Source organism: Peromyscus californicus, unplaced genomic scaffold (assembly GCF_007827085.1).
Source record: "Peromyscus californicus insignis strain IS unplaced genomic scaffold, ASM782708v3 Scaffold_11__1_contigs__length_118956290, whole genome shotgun sequence".
NCBI classification, from domain to species: domain Eukaryota; kingdom Metazoa; phylum Chordata; class Mammalia; order Rodentia; family Cricetidae; genus Peromyscus; species Peromyscus californicus.
In genome coordinates, this window is record NW_026294402.1 from 25,770,731 (window position 1) to 25,787,427 (window position 16,697).

Genomic DNA, 16,697 nt, shown 5'->3' on the forward strand with positions numbered 1-16,697 from the left:
CTCCCAAATCATGACACAGAGACTAATTATTGGTTACGAATGCTCGGCGTTAGCTTATGCTTATCCCACTGGCTCTTATAACTTAAACTAACCTGTTTGTCTTCATCTACATTTTGCCTCAGGGCTTTTTAACCTTTCTTTCATTCTGCATGCCTTCCTCCACATCTGGCTGGCAGCTGTTTGGATGGCTGGCCCCAGGCCTCTCCCTCTTTTTCTCCCTTGTTCTCTCCCCTCTCTTCTCTCTCAAGCCTAGATTCCTCATCCTATTGATTCTCTCTGTCTGCCAGCCTCACCTATCCCTCTACTGCCTAGCTATTGGCTGTTCAACTTTTTATTAGACCAATCAGGTGCCTTAGGCAGGCAAGGCAACATATTAAACAAATGCAGCATAAGCAAATGTAACACATCTTTACACAGCTAAAGTAATATTCCATAACACTTACAATAGCTTATGGAATGTTATATGGTCTTCCAGCCTTTCAAACAATAAGCTAAATAAATGTGTTTTTAACTAGTTCTTTTACTACACTAAACCTCAGGTATTTCACTATTGTGATAGAAAAGAGACAAAAACAAAGAAAGGATAACCAAAAGCATTAACTTTTGAACGAGGTAAACACACACAAAAAGGATTTCACCAAGGAGTGTCAGGATGAGCCTGGGTGGGAAGGAGGCAGACTGAGCACAGCTGCAGCTATTGCTCAGTTTGTATGTGAAGTAATTAGGAGGGTGTTTCACAATCTCAGTCAATAGGAAACTGGCAAAGCTTTTTCCTAGATGAGCTAGGCTTAAAAGGAATGGCAAAGCGTTCTTCAGGAGTCTGAGTGTTTATGAGTGACTGGTCAGTGTGTGCAAAGTCTAGCAACAACAGCTTCCTTCTTCTTGGTGTTTACAAATATATGGTTGAATGAAAACAAATTGAATAAAGAGAAATATTGAAGAAAACTCAATCTGTAATAAAGGTGGAATTAAAAATCTTAATAAGCCAATTAGAAAACTTGAGAGACTTACCAGTAGAATGGATCAGCTACATACAAAGCATCAGGACCTGAGATAACATAGAAGAACTGAGCCAATCAATCAAAGGATATATGGTATATGCAGAAACATTGATATTCCATTTAAAGATCAAATCAGCAAATTACAGGCATAGAAGGAGAAGCTCAGATCAGTTGAACAGTCCAAAAATTAAACTGTATCATAGAAGAAAATTTCTCCAAAGTAAGGAAAGATATATTGAGAAAGACACAAGAAGAACTCAAAACACCAAATAGGACCATAAAAGAAACTTCCCATGATGTGTTATAGTTAAAATACTAAATATACAGAAAAACAGAGTGTTGAAGGCTGAACAAGAAAAACTACAAGTCATATATAAAGGAAAATGCATTAGAATTATCAGCTGACTTTTTTCAATGAATAAAGCTAAAAGTCAGAAGAGCCTGGATCAATGTACTCCAAGTTCTGAAAAAAAATCACAAAAGTCAACCCAGACTACTTAAACCAGCAAAACTATCTGCCATGGCTGAAGAAGAAAGAAATATTTTCTATGATATGTAAGGAATTCATCACACAACACCAGTCCTACAGAGAATACAGAAAGCAATACCTCAAACAGCAGAGAGGAATAAGGACAGCTAACAACCTATAGAAAGAAGACATGGTCAAGTTGGCTTTATCTTGAAGATGTGGGATGATTCAATATACACAACTCCATACATATATTAAGCCATATAAAAAACCTTAAAGGCAAAATTCATGTGATCATTTCAATGGATACAGAAAAAGGCCTTTGACAAAATCCAATATGCTTTCATAATAAAAGTCCTGGAAAACCTAGGGATGGAGGGAATATTCCTCTATATAATAAGGGCTACATACAATGAACATCTTCCTAAATGGAGAAAAACTCAAATTAATACCACTAAAATCAGGAATAAGCCAAGGCTGTCCACTAACCCCACTCCTATTAAATAAATTCCTTGAAGCCCTAACTAAAACACTAAGAGAAGTAAACTAAAGGAACATGAATGGGAAAAGAAGTCAAGCCATCACCACTTGAAGATATGACATTGTACATAAGAGATGTTAAAACCTACATCAAGAAAAATATCTAGAAGTGGTCAACACTCTGCGTCCATCGCAGAACACAAAATCAATTTACAGAAGTCAGTAGCTTTTCTATATACCATGTTGGGAAAGAGATCATGTAAATACTTTCATTCACAACAGCCTTTAATAAATGACTTAGGAATAAACTTAACCAAGGAGGTGAAAGTCTTCTACAATGAAACCTTTATATGGAAGTCTCCTCTCTCAGGATTAACTCCCGTAGTATCAGAAGGTGCCATGCAAGCTGTCAAAGGAGAAAAGCAGTCAATAATCATAATGCCTGTAGTGGGTAGCTGTTCCAGCTTTGACCTGGAAGTACTACTACCCCTAGTGAGGCTTCTGGCAACTGCCATGCCTACCTATGACCTGCCCCTGGGGTGGGGCCAAGACAGGAGCCCTTAAGACCTCATATCCAGATGTGCCCAGCCTCTTGGTTCCTGGTGATCCTGGATGCTGGATGGCAGACCAAGTCAGAGTTCTCCAGAGAACCCTGCTGGACTGCACCTCGCCTCTCCTGGATCCTGTAACCAACCCCTTTACTGGCTGTAAGCTACCCCAACATAAACCTCCTTTTTAACTATGTGGAGTTGCCTTGATAAATCCCCACATTAAAAGCCTATGAACCACATGACTGGTCCAGTAAGATATCCCCAATGGTGTGATATTTATGCTTCCGTCTTGGGAGTAATCAAAAGTAGTTTAATTGGTCTTAAGGCCTGATCAGCAAGAATTCATGCTTTATGCTATAAACCTTGTCCACTGACCATTGCTAAAGAGGTCACATATACTAGAAGATAACCTGTTATGTTTCCTAAACTAATACCATATTTATTCTAAATGCATATTCTTATACCCACAGTTAAGTGTAGCACTTATCAGTCATCAAAGAAGCTTCTTTTTGCAACATATGGGACGACTACAGGGACCCACAACTTGTCAAAATGCAGAGAATAGTTGACCACGGGGTGCACAGTCCCAACTGATACATCTACAACTCAACCCCCACTCCTAAGACTCAGGGAACATCACAGAAGAGCTGAAAGATTGAAAGAGTCAGAGTACAATACCTGCTGCTAAATAGCATTTTTTAGACATTCCAGGGAAGGTCCCCTAATAAAATCTCAACAATATGGTTGTCTTAGTTAGGGTTTCTATTGCTGTGAAGAGACACCATGACCCAGGCAGCTCTTATAAAGGAAAAACATTTAATAGGGCTAGCTTACATTTTCAGAGGTTTGGTCCATTATCATCACGGTGTGACACAGTGGTATGTAGGCAGACATAGAGCTGGAGAAGTAGCCAAGTGTCCTACATCTTGACTTTCAGGCTGAAGAAGTTGTCTGCCTCACTGGGCATGACTTGAGTATATCTGAGACCTCAAAGCAAGCCTCCACAGTGACACACTTCCTCCAACAAGTCCACACCTACTTCAACAAGGCCATGCCTCCTAATAGTGCCACTCCCCTTGGGGTCCATTTTCTTTCAAAGCAACACAGTGGTTTATTAAACAAGACCCAAATAATAACAATACTGCTTGGCATACCAACAGGGAGCATGGGTGGGCAAAATTTCATCAAGTCCCACTCCCAGACGAAGAGCTATGGGAAAACACTAGCTGCTGAGAGAAGGAGAATCCGTTTTTCTAGAGATGCAAGCTTCCTGATAGGTTAGCAATCCCAAGTGGTCATCCATAAACACATGCACATACTAGTAACATTGAATGTGTGTATGTGTGTGTGTGTGTGTGTGTGTGTGTGTGTGTGTGTGTGTGTGTGTGTGTGTAATCCTCAGAAGAATTGGAGGGATAGAGGAAAAATGGAAATGATATAAATACAGTACTCATGTATAAAATGCTCAAAAATAAAAAAATTAAATTAAAAAATAAAATGAGAAAAATAGAATTGATGAGACATGGCAAAGAGATTTTCATTTAATTTCACTGGCTACAATTTTGTAATTAGGATATCTTCTTCAATATCGTTATTGCTTTTGTTATTTTATAAACAAGAAAATGACTACCCTCCCACATCCCCCCAAAAAAACTCTTGCTCTTTTCCCTAACTTCAAGAGCAGCTCTCATAGTGTTCTCAATCATCAATAGCCATCTCACATTTTGGCTACCACACTCTTGGCATAACAGATCCCTGCTAGAGATCTAGAGAATGAAAGGCAACAACCTAAGTCTGCGACTTCCGAATGGACAATGCCAGAACTCAGGAAGCCTCAGCCAACTTTACAGGTTACTAATTAGCTCTACAGCCCACAGGGTTAGTGGAATGGAACGGGACAAATCATAATTCAGCCAGTCTGTTAGATGTGCATGTCTCTGAGGAGAGAAGACAAGGGAAGAATAGGGGAGGGTTCCATGTTTCCCCCAAACAGGAAAGGACAATATTCAGAGGAGGAGCAGATGGGTCCCGTTTCCTCTGAGGACATCATCAAAAGGATCAAGCTTCTGTGACAGGAGTGCCCAGGTGGGTCTAGCACAGCAGCCCATGAGCCTGCTGCAGTTTGCTGTGTTCATGGTTTCTTTGGATGCTACACCCCTTGCTGTGACTCATGTGGCAGGAGGATGAGAGGCATCCAGTGCTGAGGCAATGTCACTCAAGATCTGTAATTTTCATACCAACACTATGCAAGGATCTGGAATAAACAGCCTCTGGATCCAAGAGGGAACGGGGAATGTAGGCATGTGGGATGCACTCTTCTGTAGAGACACCTGATCCCCGGTAGGAAGGGAACAGGCTGCAGGAATTCCACCTCAATTCATCTGGATGCCCTGTTCTCATGTCACCTCTGCAACCTACCAGCTCCGATCTACCTGGGAAGTCCCTACTCAAGCTGTAACAACCAGCTGTCCCAATGGGTTTGATACTGGCTATAAATTAATCTGTCTTAATTGGCTTTATTTCCAGTCAAATGTGGTGAGTAGGACAAGGGATGGATCCCAGGAGGAATTCAGAAAATCATCTCATTTTACTTTATTCCAGCTTCTAGAAGAGTTACAGTAAAATAAAATGCCGACACCCCCTCTCCCTGGAACTCACCTGTGTCTCAGAATAATAAGCTTTCCATTTCAGTAGGGAACGAAGCTATTTGTCAGTTCCAATGTCAGGAATGAATGCAATTCGAATTCTCCAGCCATTTATTTCAGCAATTCTCTATTCTTCAGCTGAAATAACTTAACATAAGAAATCGCTGTTCACTCAATGTAAAACTTGCAAACCTGGTTCCGAGAGACATAGTTCCTTAAAAAATATGAACCAGGGCAGGGGCTATTAGATAAGATGCTCCATCCATCTTTGTACAACAGCAATGACCAAGCCCACTGGACCACTTTCCTCCACCATCCTAGGCTCAGGGGAAGCATCCCAATAGACCCATCCCTTCACTTCATTCTTCATTACCATCATTATAATTGCTACCATTTCCTCATAAACATTCACAATTCATCATCTTTCCTGTTTAAACCTGATGGTTTGATGACACCCAAATGGCCTGGATATAAAACCTTCAATGACTGAGATATCGTGAAAAAATTAGAAATAATGATAAAATTTTTCATTTCACTACTGACAAATCCCAGTTGTAGACAGATGAAGAAGATAAAACTGAGCAGCCATCTCCAGCAGGAACATGGTTCTGCATGGATGGTAGACAGGAATGTGGGGTCCTGGGGAACTGCTAATGTCAGCTGGAGTCTTCTTGCTCAGTATCTGTCTTTGAACTCAGCACCCAACCTTGAGATTTGCAAGTGTTTTTTACTTCGCAAAGCTTCAGCCATCCTCTTTGACTTCCACTCACCATCATGCTAAAGGAAGATAAAAGACAGAGAATGCCAGAGCCCTGAAAAATGTCTAGTGGAAACCAAATGCTTAGATTCTCCTTGAAAACAGCAAGCATTTGTGCATGATATAGCACTCACTATCTGCCAGAGATGTCTGCCATGCTGACAAATATATGTACTTCATGTATGGTAACTCACTTAGCCCTCATAGTCTTAGGAGGTAAATACATCTGCTGTCTTTCCCCCATATGCAAAGCCACAGAAAGGTCAGCTGCTCTGTCTGAAGACATCTGGCTTTGTAAATCATGGTACTAAAATTGATTCACAGGCATCTTTACCAAAGCCTGTGCTCTTAACCAGCACACCAGGTATCCTCTCTCAAAACCACATGCTGTTGACATTTCTAGAATGTTTAAGACCTGAGGACTCTGAGCAATGGTGTTTTTGTATTTCTGCCTAAGGAGAGAAGAAACAAATTAATAACAGCTCTCCAGCTTTGGCATGCCAATACATATTTAGCTATTTTCCAAATACTGCAAAGGAAGAAAGATAAAGGTATGCTTGTGCACTTGAATTTCCTTTGGGTGAAAGTAAGGAGTGCAAGAGAAACCAAAAAGGTTAAAGACTGACGAGGAAGACGGTCATAAAGGACCAGTATATTGCATGATCAAAGACAATGAGTGGAAGTTTCTCTAGGGTTGGATTCATGCAGGAGAATAAAGGGGATGTGGGTAAGTGGAAAGATAAGATATGTCCGGACTCGGACTTCAGAATCGAGTTCAAAGGCGCAGTTTGTGTGACCAGCGGAGTGGTCAGAGGAATGGACAACATGCACATAGGTTGCATTCTGCCCTCCTTCCCTCACACTAGGAAGCTTTTCTCCTAAGACCCTTTCGCTATATTCCCAAAGGCCTTGCCTTTTCATCTCCCCCAGAGTAGCCCAGGAGACATTCCCTAGTCTCCAGGCTTCTCTCTCACAATCCACACAGCTCCTTGAGGGAATTCCCCACAGTGTTTGCCTGAGTTCAGTCAAGGTGCAACCCCCAGGGTGGATGTCCACAGCCTCTTGCTTGTCTGTCACCCAAGAGTCCTGTCATGCTAGCTGAAGAATTCACCTCTGCAGGTCACATCTCACCTCCTAAGTTGTGGGTCCTTACATGAGATCTGTTTGCCTTTTTTCTTTTATTGAAAATATATTTTTTCACACAATATATTCTGATTACTATATCCCCTCCCCCCACTTCTCCCAGTTCCTCCCCATCTTCCCTACCATCCAGATCTACCCCCTTTGGTATCTCTTTAGAAAACAAATAGGCATCTAAGGAATAATAATAAAATAAAATAATCAATAACTATGAATCAGAATATGACAAAATAACAAGACAAACAAACAACAACAAAAAGACCACCCCAAAAGCATGTAGATATAGAAACAAACATGTTCTCACACACAGGAAGTCCCCTCAAAAAACAAAACAAAAGAAACAAACAAAAACAGAAGCCATAATAGATTTGCAAAGGATGAGTAAAGTTTAAAAAAAAATGCCCTGACTTAACATTATGAAACAAAGAACCTCCAAAGATGCCATTGAGTTTATCATGTTGGCCATTTATTGCTGGGCATGGGGCCTGCCCTTAAGAGTAGTTTATTTCCCCAGTGAGACTCTCTTGGAGAAAACTAAATTTTAATTTGCAAGTGGCTATCAATTGGAGATAGCTTTTTGGTTAGGGATGGCGCCTTCTGTCCTCTTCTCCTTTCAGCTCTAGGATCCCATCTGGTCCAGACCCATCCACATCCTGTGCATGTTTCCATGGTCTCTGTGAGTTCATAAGTGCACCAGCCCTCTTGTGTCTAGAAGGTCTTGGTTCCTTGGTGTTCTCCATCCTCTCTGGCTTTTACACTCTTCCTGCTTCCTCGTCCACACAGTTCCCTGAGATCTGAGGGGAAGGAATTGATGGAGACATTCCTTTCAGGCTGAGTAGTCCAAGGTTACTCACTCTGCATATTGTCTGACTCTAGTGACTCTAGGTATTTGTTCCCATCTGCTGCAGGAAGAAGCTTCTCTGATGGTGGCTGAGCAAGGCACAGATCTATGAGTATAGCAGAATGTCATTTGGAGTCATTTTATTACTATGCTTCTTTAGGAGAACAGTATTATTTGGTTTTCTACTAGGTCCATGGCCTATCTAGTCTCAGGTTCTTAGCCACCCAAACAGCACTGCGAATGGGTTCCATCTCATGGGCTGGGCCTTAAGTCAAATCAGATATTGTTTGGTTACTCCAGCAAGCTTTGTGCCACTATTACACCAGCATATCTTGCAAACCAGCCGTTATTGTAGATGGAAGCCTTTGTAGCTGGGTTGGTGTTTACCTTTCGCCTTTGGTAATACACAGAGTACCTTCCAGTACCAAGCTCTAGATAGGCACCAGCTCGACTTCACTATGTTCAACGTAGGTTTTGTCTTCAGTAATAGGACTTTACCATCCGTTTATGGAGAGCTGCCTTGGAAATAGCCTTTGTTGTTTGGGAGATCCCCACTGGACCCCTTTGGACAACAACTTGATTAGATATAATCCGATTCTGCTACTGGAAGCTTCATTTAGTGACAAGAGATGTCCAGTTGGATTTCTTTCTCCCCCATTACTTGGTGATTTCATTTAGATTGCCTTTATATATGTATATATTATAGGAAGCTTCTTACTGTATTAGGTTTCCATAGGACCCCTCAAATGGGCCTTAGTCTCTTTCTGCTTCCTAAGGAGATCCACCCTTCCCACCTAATCCCTTTCTCTCTACCTGACTTCTGTGGCTATACAGATTGTAATGCGCTAATCAATGATTTAACAGCCAACATCTACATATAAATGAGTATATACCATATTTGTCTTTCTGGGTCTGAGTTACTTCAGTCAGCATGGTTTTTTTTTTCTTCTGGTTCCACCTATTTACCTGCACATATCATGATTTCATTTTTTTAACAGCTAATATTCCATGTGTTAATGTACCACATTCTCTTCATCTATTCATCTGTTAATGGACATATAGTCTCTTTCCGATAGAGCAGCAATGAACATGGCTGAGCAAGTATCTCTGTGGTTAGGATGAAGCACTCCTTGGATATATTTCCAAGAATTGTATACTGGATCTTGAGGTAGACAGGTTCCCATCTTCCTGAGTAACTGTCACGCTGATTTCCATAATGGCTGAAAAAGTTTGCACTCACCAGCAATGGATGAGTGTTCCTTTTACCCTACATTCTCACTGCATGAGTTGTCATTTCTTTTATTGACCTTGGCCATTGTGATTGGTGTAAGATGAAACTCAAAGTAGTTTTGATTTTCATTTACCTAATGACTAAGGATGTTGAACATTTTTTAAGTGTTTCTCAGCCATTTGAGTTTCCTCTTTTGAGAATTCTATTTAGACCTGTACCCCATTTTTCAGTTGGGCTACTTCTTTTCCTGATGCACAGTTTTTTGAGTTTTTTATATATTTTGGATATTAGCCTTCTATCGGATGTGTAGTTGGTAAAAATCTTTTCCCATTCTGTAGGCTGCTGCTTTGCCCAAATGATGGTGTCCTTTTCCATACAGAAGCTTTTCAATTTCATAAGGTACCATTTATTAATTGTTGTTTCTATTTCACTAGAGGTTATAGTGTTTAAGTTGCTTATCTGATCTTGATTTAATGTTGGTAGATGGTATATAGCAAGAAAATTATCCACTTCTTTTAGGTTTTCCAATTTGTCGGAATGCAGGTTTTTTTAAGTATGTCCTTATGAGTCTAGATTTCTTCAGTGTCTGTTGTTATGTCCCCCATTTCACGTCTAATGTTAATTTGAATATTCTCTCTCAACTTGCTAGTTAATTTGGATAAGGGTTTATCAATCTTATTAATTTTCTCGAAGAACCAACTCTTTGTTTTGTTGTAGTGTATTGTTTTTTGTTTGTTTGTTTGTTTCTACTTGATTGATTTCAGCCTTTAGTCTGCTTATTTCTTGCCTTTTGGATGTTATTTCTTTTTGTTCTAGAGCTTTCAGATGTGCTGTTAACTTAGTAGTATGAGGTCTTTCCAAAGTTTTTATGTAGGCACTTAATGCTATAAGCCTGCTGCTTAGAACCACCTTTATTGTGTCCAATGAGCTTATGAATGTTGTATTTCCATTTTCATTCAATTATAGAAAGTTTTTTATTTCTTTTCTAATTTCCTTATTGACTCATTTTTTCTTTCAGTAGTGAGTTGTTCAGTTTCCATGAGTTTGTAATCTTTCTGTTTATTCTGCTATTGGTAATATCCAGCCTTAATCCATGGTAGTCAGTTAGTATGCAGGGAGTTATTTCAATTTTCTTGTATCTGTCTAGACTTGCTTTGCGGCCAAGCATGTGGTCAATTTTGGAGAAAGTTCAATGAGCTGCTGAGAAGGGTGTGTGTGTGTGTGTGTGTGTGTGTGTGTGTGTGTGTGTGTGTGTGTGTGTGTTTATGTGTGTGTGACGTGCACACATGTCTGGTGAAATGTTCTGTAAATATGTTAGATATGTTAGGTTCATTTTGATTATGAAATCAGTTAGCTCCAGCATTTCTCTGTTTAGTTTTTTTCTGGATGATCTATTTATTGGTGAGAGTCAGGTATTGAATTTACCCACTATTGCTGAGTAAGGGTCAATAAGTGATTTAAGCTATAGTAGTGCTTCTTTTATGAACTTGGGTAGTCTTTAGTTTAATGCATAGGTGTTAAGAATTGCAATGTCCTCCTGGTGGATTTTTCTTCAATGAGTATGTAGGACCCTTCCTTATCTCTTCTGATTAGTTTTGGTTTGAAGTCTATTTTGTTAGATATTAGAGTGGCTGCTACACTGGCTTGGTTGTTAGACCTAGTTTCTTGGAATTCATTTTTCCATCCTTTTACTTCGTAGATGATGGCTATCCTTGAAGTTATGGTATATTTATTGGATGTAGCAGGATAGACCTTGTTTTCATATCCATTCTTTTAGGCTGTGTCTTTTTATTGGAGGATTGAGACCATTGATATTGAGAGTTATCAATACATGATTTTTGTTGATTCCCATTATTTTTTGTTATGGATAGGTTTCCCCCTTCTTTTAATTTGCTGGTCTGATATTATTTATTCCTTGTGTTTCTTAGGTGTGGTTAGCCTCTTCAGGTTGAAGCTTTCCTTCTAATGCCTTCCATAGGGCTGAATTTGTAGGTAGATACTGTTTAGATTTGATTTTATTATAGAATGTCTTTCTTTATCTATTGTAATTGAAATTTTTACTGGGTATAGTAATTCAGTCTGGAATCTGTGGTCTCTCTCAGAGTTTGTAGAATATCTGTCAGGACTCCCTAGCTTTTAGAGTCTCCATTGAAAAGTCAGGTGTTATTCTAATAGGTCTGCTTTTTTGTTACTTAGTCATTTTTCCCTTGTAGCTTTTGATATCCTGTCTTTGTTCTCTACATTTAGTGTTTTGATTATTATGTGAGCTGAGGAATTTCTTTTCTGGTCCTATTTGGTGTCCTGTATGCTTTTTATACCTTTATAGGCACCTCCATCTTTAAGTTAGGGAAATTTTCTTCTATGATTTTGTTGAGAATATTTTCTGTGCCTTTGACATGAATTCCTTCTCCTTTTTTATTCCTATTATTCTTAGATTAGTCTTTCCATGGTGTCCCAGATTTCCTGGATGTTTTGTGCCTATGTTTTGTTTAGATTTAACATTTTCTTTAACTGAGGTATCCATTTCTTCTATCTTGTCTTCAATGACCAAGATTCTCTCTTACATCTTTTCTATTCTGTTGGTGAGGCTTGCCACTGAATTTCCTGTTCAAGTTCCTAAATTTTTCAGTTCCAGCTTTCCCACAGTTCATGTTATTGATTCTGTTTCAGCTTGCAAGTCTTGAGCCCTTTTCCTCATTTCATTCCATGGTTTGTCTGTGTTTTCTGAGATTTCTTTAAGGGATTTATCCATTTCATCTCTAAGGACTTCTAACATATTCATAACTACTATTTTGAAGTCCTTATCTTGTATTTCAGCTATGTTGCATTTCTCAGGGCCTACTGTAGTAGTAGGGCTTTTTTAGTGGAGATATACAGTTGTGGATGTTATTGGTTATGTTTTTACACTGGTGTCTAAGCATCTGGGGTTGGAAAGATTGTATTTCTAGATGCTGACCTCTAGTCTTGTCTCTGTTGGGTGAGTGCTCCATTCCCTGTTGTCTGTTGGCCTTTCTGGTTTGGTTCTCAGGTGTGTTGTGGCTGTGGGTCTGGTAGGGAACGAAGCTGAGATCCTGCTAGGTGTGCCCGCTGGGGTTTCCCCTTAGAATGTGTTTCTTGGTATTGGGAGCTGACGTTTAATAATGTGGATGGACTAGAGGGGGTTCACAGGAGGAAGGAAAGCAGGGTGTGCCACCAAAATCTGCTTAGTCCCCTGATAATGGGGTCAAAGAGGAAGGAAATACCAGAGCAGGTGGTCTGCTACAGAGTTGAGGATGAGACTGGGGAACTGTATTTGGAGGAGAGGAAGGAGAGTGAAGACCTGAAGTTCACCTATCTGCCTTCCCTGGCCACCAACAAGCTAGCTCCCAAAGCATGACACAGAGACTTAATATTTAGCTATGAATGCTCAGCCTTATTTTAGCTCTTATTTTAATCTGCTTCTCTTTATCTATGTCTTGCCTCGGGGCTTTTTACCTTCTTTCTTTCTGTATGTCTTACTTTCCTTCTGTCTCTATGTCTGGCTGGCTGGCAGCTGGTTGGCTTCTGACCCTGGGTGTGACCCTTTTTTCTCCTCCTTCCCCTCTCCTTCTTCTTTCTTCTTTTCTTCTTCTGTTTATTCTCTCTGTCTGCCAGTCCTGCTTATCCTTTTTCTGTCTAGCTATTGGCTGTTCAGCTCTTATTAGACCAATCTAGTGCCTTAGGCAGGCAAGGTGGAACAGATGTAACACATGTTTACATAATTAAACACACATGCTGACATCAGTAAACAAATGCAGCATAAACAAATGTAGCACACCTTTACACAGTTACATATTCTGCAGCATAAACAAATGTAACACATCTTTATATAGTTAAAGTAGTTTCCACAACAGACTTTTGATCTGTCTCTCTTTGTATTTCTCTTTCAGTCTCTCTGCCACAGTCCCCACCTCTAATTCATACACCAAGGAAGTCTTATATCTGCTGGATGATACTTTCTAGAGACCATAAAAAAGAATATGGAGTTCAACTATCTCTTCTGTGAATTTGGTCTTTATTTCTACATATGAATATATGCTATTCACTTTTCAGTGGTTATGCATTACTGTGGGATTATAGAGGTCTGTGGGGATAAGGACATGGCCCAGAGGGCAAAAATACACACTGAAGAAAAGACAGCATCTCCAACAAGTGGTGCTTGACAAAACAGGGAGCTACCTGAAGAAGAATGAAACACAACTCAACAATAGATCAAGAACCTCAGCATAAGACCTAATAACCTAAAACCATTATAGGGGAAAATAGAAAATATGCTGGAGCTTACCGGCACAGGTAAGGACTTTCTGACTGGGACCCCATTATCATTCTTATTCACCCTGGATGCTGTCTATTGATGCTTTGCCAATGTAATCAGAATGAGGAGGTAGCAGGAATCCAAGGGGCAACCTTGAGAACATGACGATAGTTTTGCACCCACACTTAAAAAGTGGGGGAAATGAGCATGACAGCCCATCAAAGCTAAAGATAAGATCGCATCAGTCCACATGAACAATATTAAGCAAAATCCTTCATTAACTTGATGTTTGCCTTTGATCTGCTATTGACATGAAGAGACAAATAATCAAATTTCAGATTTATAGATGATGTTAAAAAAATTACATCAAGAAAATGAAAAGGTAAATATTAGCCTGGGAGAAAATACCTGCAAAAGACAAAACTGATTTAAGACATTTTAAAACATGTCCAAAATACACAAAGAACTCTTAAGATTCCATGAAGACAATCAACAACCTAATTTTAAAAATGGAAAAATAACCTGAATAAATGCCTCACCAAAGGATATATGCATATAACAAAAGGACATATGAAAAAAATGTTCCAAAGCATATGGCAGAGGGGTCATGCAAAGTCAAACAACCATCAGAAACCACTTAGAGTGTCTGTAGCTAGTAATAAGTACCAGGTGTGCCTCATGAAAACCCTCATTCATTGTTCACGATAATACAAAGTGACATGATCACTTTAGAAGAGTCTTAGTAGTTTCTTACCAAAGGAAATATTCAGAAATTGGACTTCTTTTTAATTTGTTTGGTTGGTTTGGGTTTTTTTTTTTTTTTTTTTTTTTGAGGCAGCCTTACTATGTAGCCTTGGTTAGCCTGGAACTCACAGTGCAGACTAGGCTGGCCTCAAACTTATAGGGATCTGCCTGCCTCTGCCTTCGGAGAGCTTGAATTAAAGGCATGAACCACCACACCTGGCTTGAGCTTCTTGATATTTGTCCCAAAGCATTTAAAAAACTATGACTACCAAAAAGACTGCCCACAGATATTTGTCAAACTTTTATTCATAATCCAAACTTGAGAGCAACCAAAATTTCTTTCAGTGAATGTATAAGGAAAGTGGGGCACGCCAAACAATGGAATATTATTCAGCACTAAAAACAAATGAACTCTCAAAGCCAGCAATGGCACAGCTCAGGTAGTGGAGGCGGGAAGATCACAGGTTTGAGAGTAGCTTAGGTATCATAAAAGGACTCCGATTTAAAAGAAGAAAAGGGTAGCAATCAGATGATTTATCAGGCCATGGAAAGTCATGAAAGAATCTTCGATGCATATTACTCAGTGAAAGGAAACCAATATGAATTACTACGAGCTATGTTTTTCTAACTATGTAACATTCTGGAAAAAATAAAACTATGGAGGCAATAAAAAAGTAGCAGTGGTTTGTAGGCGGCAGGAAAAGACAGATGAATGGATGGCACTCAGATGCGGGAGCCATGAAACTCTTCTGTAAAGGTAGATAAATGTTTGTCAACACCTCAACTGAACACCATGAGTGAACTTTAAGGTAAGCTTTGCAGTGTGGCCATAGCAATGTGTGAGTGTAGGTCTGCTGATTACCACACTCTTCCCATTCCACTGAGGTACAGCAACAGTCAGTAATATTGTGTTGTACACTGGAACTCCATTCTTTCTGCTTAATTCTGCTGTGAAACTGAAACGTCTCCCAAGATTGAGCATTTGAATAGTAAAAGTTACCAGGATGCATTTTGAGCTTGGAATAAATTTGGGCCCATATCTTACTCTATACATGTCTACAGAGCTTAGCCAGTAAGGGCCTCTCTGTGGACTGATGTGCTGAAGTCTTACTCCTATGAATTTAAATTCTGACCAGACAGCCAAGGGTCACAACATGTGGTAGATTAGTCTCCATAAGGAATTTTTCTACAGCTTCACTAAACAGTTATGGGGGCGCCAAGCTGAGCACTGGGGCCTAAGAATAATCCAAGTGTACCCTAGCATTGAAAGGCTCATGGCATATCAGGAGAGACATGGAAGCAAATAGTTGTACTGAGAACAAGTGACTTAATGGGATAAGTGTAAGTGGGAACCCCCAGGAGAAATGAGAATTGACATGGAAGAGATTTCTGGCAAATACTCTTTCAACCAGCTCAGCCCCCATTCCTATGCTCCTCTAGTGACAATTCGGCTGGTCATGGTTCCAGATACCAGGCAAATAACAGTGACCATGATACTTACACATTCTAGGGTCAGGAAGGTTGCAGTTTAAAAGCCTCTATTTGAATTACTGAAGAAACATGCTACCTAAGCTGAAACAGGACACCCTTCTCAAGACAGCTAGTTAATGAGAAGGGGGGAAAGCAATTTTGTATGCTCACACTACAGACGATTTGGCATTTGGAGGGATATCACAGGTGCTCTGACACAGTGGTTCTCAAACACAGCTGAACATTTGCACAGCATGGTAACCTTTTAGTAAGCAACAGTACCAGGTTTCACCCCAGACCAATTAGATCAGAATAGCTAAAGAATGGAAGTTGTCAATGGAATTAAAAAAAAATTCTCTGGGTGATTCTGGTGTATAATGAAGACTGAAAACTCTTATTCATCTGATTTTTGTCTTCTTCCCAATTATGAATCTGTAAAAGGAGATACATGATTACAATTATATCATTAATAAAGTAAAATCCATGAGCCACCCTACAACTTACAAACCACATTACCAATATCTTGTAACTACCTAATATACCCTCCCTTGAGTCCTATTCCCCCAAGTATAACAAATATACTAATTTTTATGATGGTCACTCTTATCTGTTTATCTCACATGCAATACCTATAAACAACACTCTGCAGATCAGCTTGTTTTTGAGTTTCATTAATAGGTTACTATCAAACTAGAGATGTAGTTCAGCAGAGAGCTAGCCTAGCATACACAAGGTCCCGGATTTGATTCCCAGCAACACACATACACACACACACACACACACACACACACACACACACACACACCCATCATAGGTAGTCGTGGGGCTTTGCTATTCAAAATGTTACCCATAGGCTTGTTAGAAATGCAGAATCCAAGGCTGGCAAGATGGCTCAGCTGGTAAGAGCACTTGGTGCTAAGCCACAGAACCCAAGTTCAATTCCGGAGTCCACATGGTGAAGTAGAGAACTAACTCCTACAAACTGACTCTGACCTCCACACATGTATCACATCATGTCTCCTTCACCCAGTAAATACACAAATGTAATAACACAAATTTTAAGCCAGGCAGTGGTGGTGCATGCCTTTAATCTCA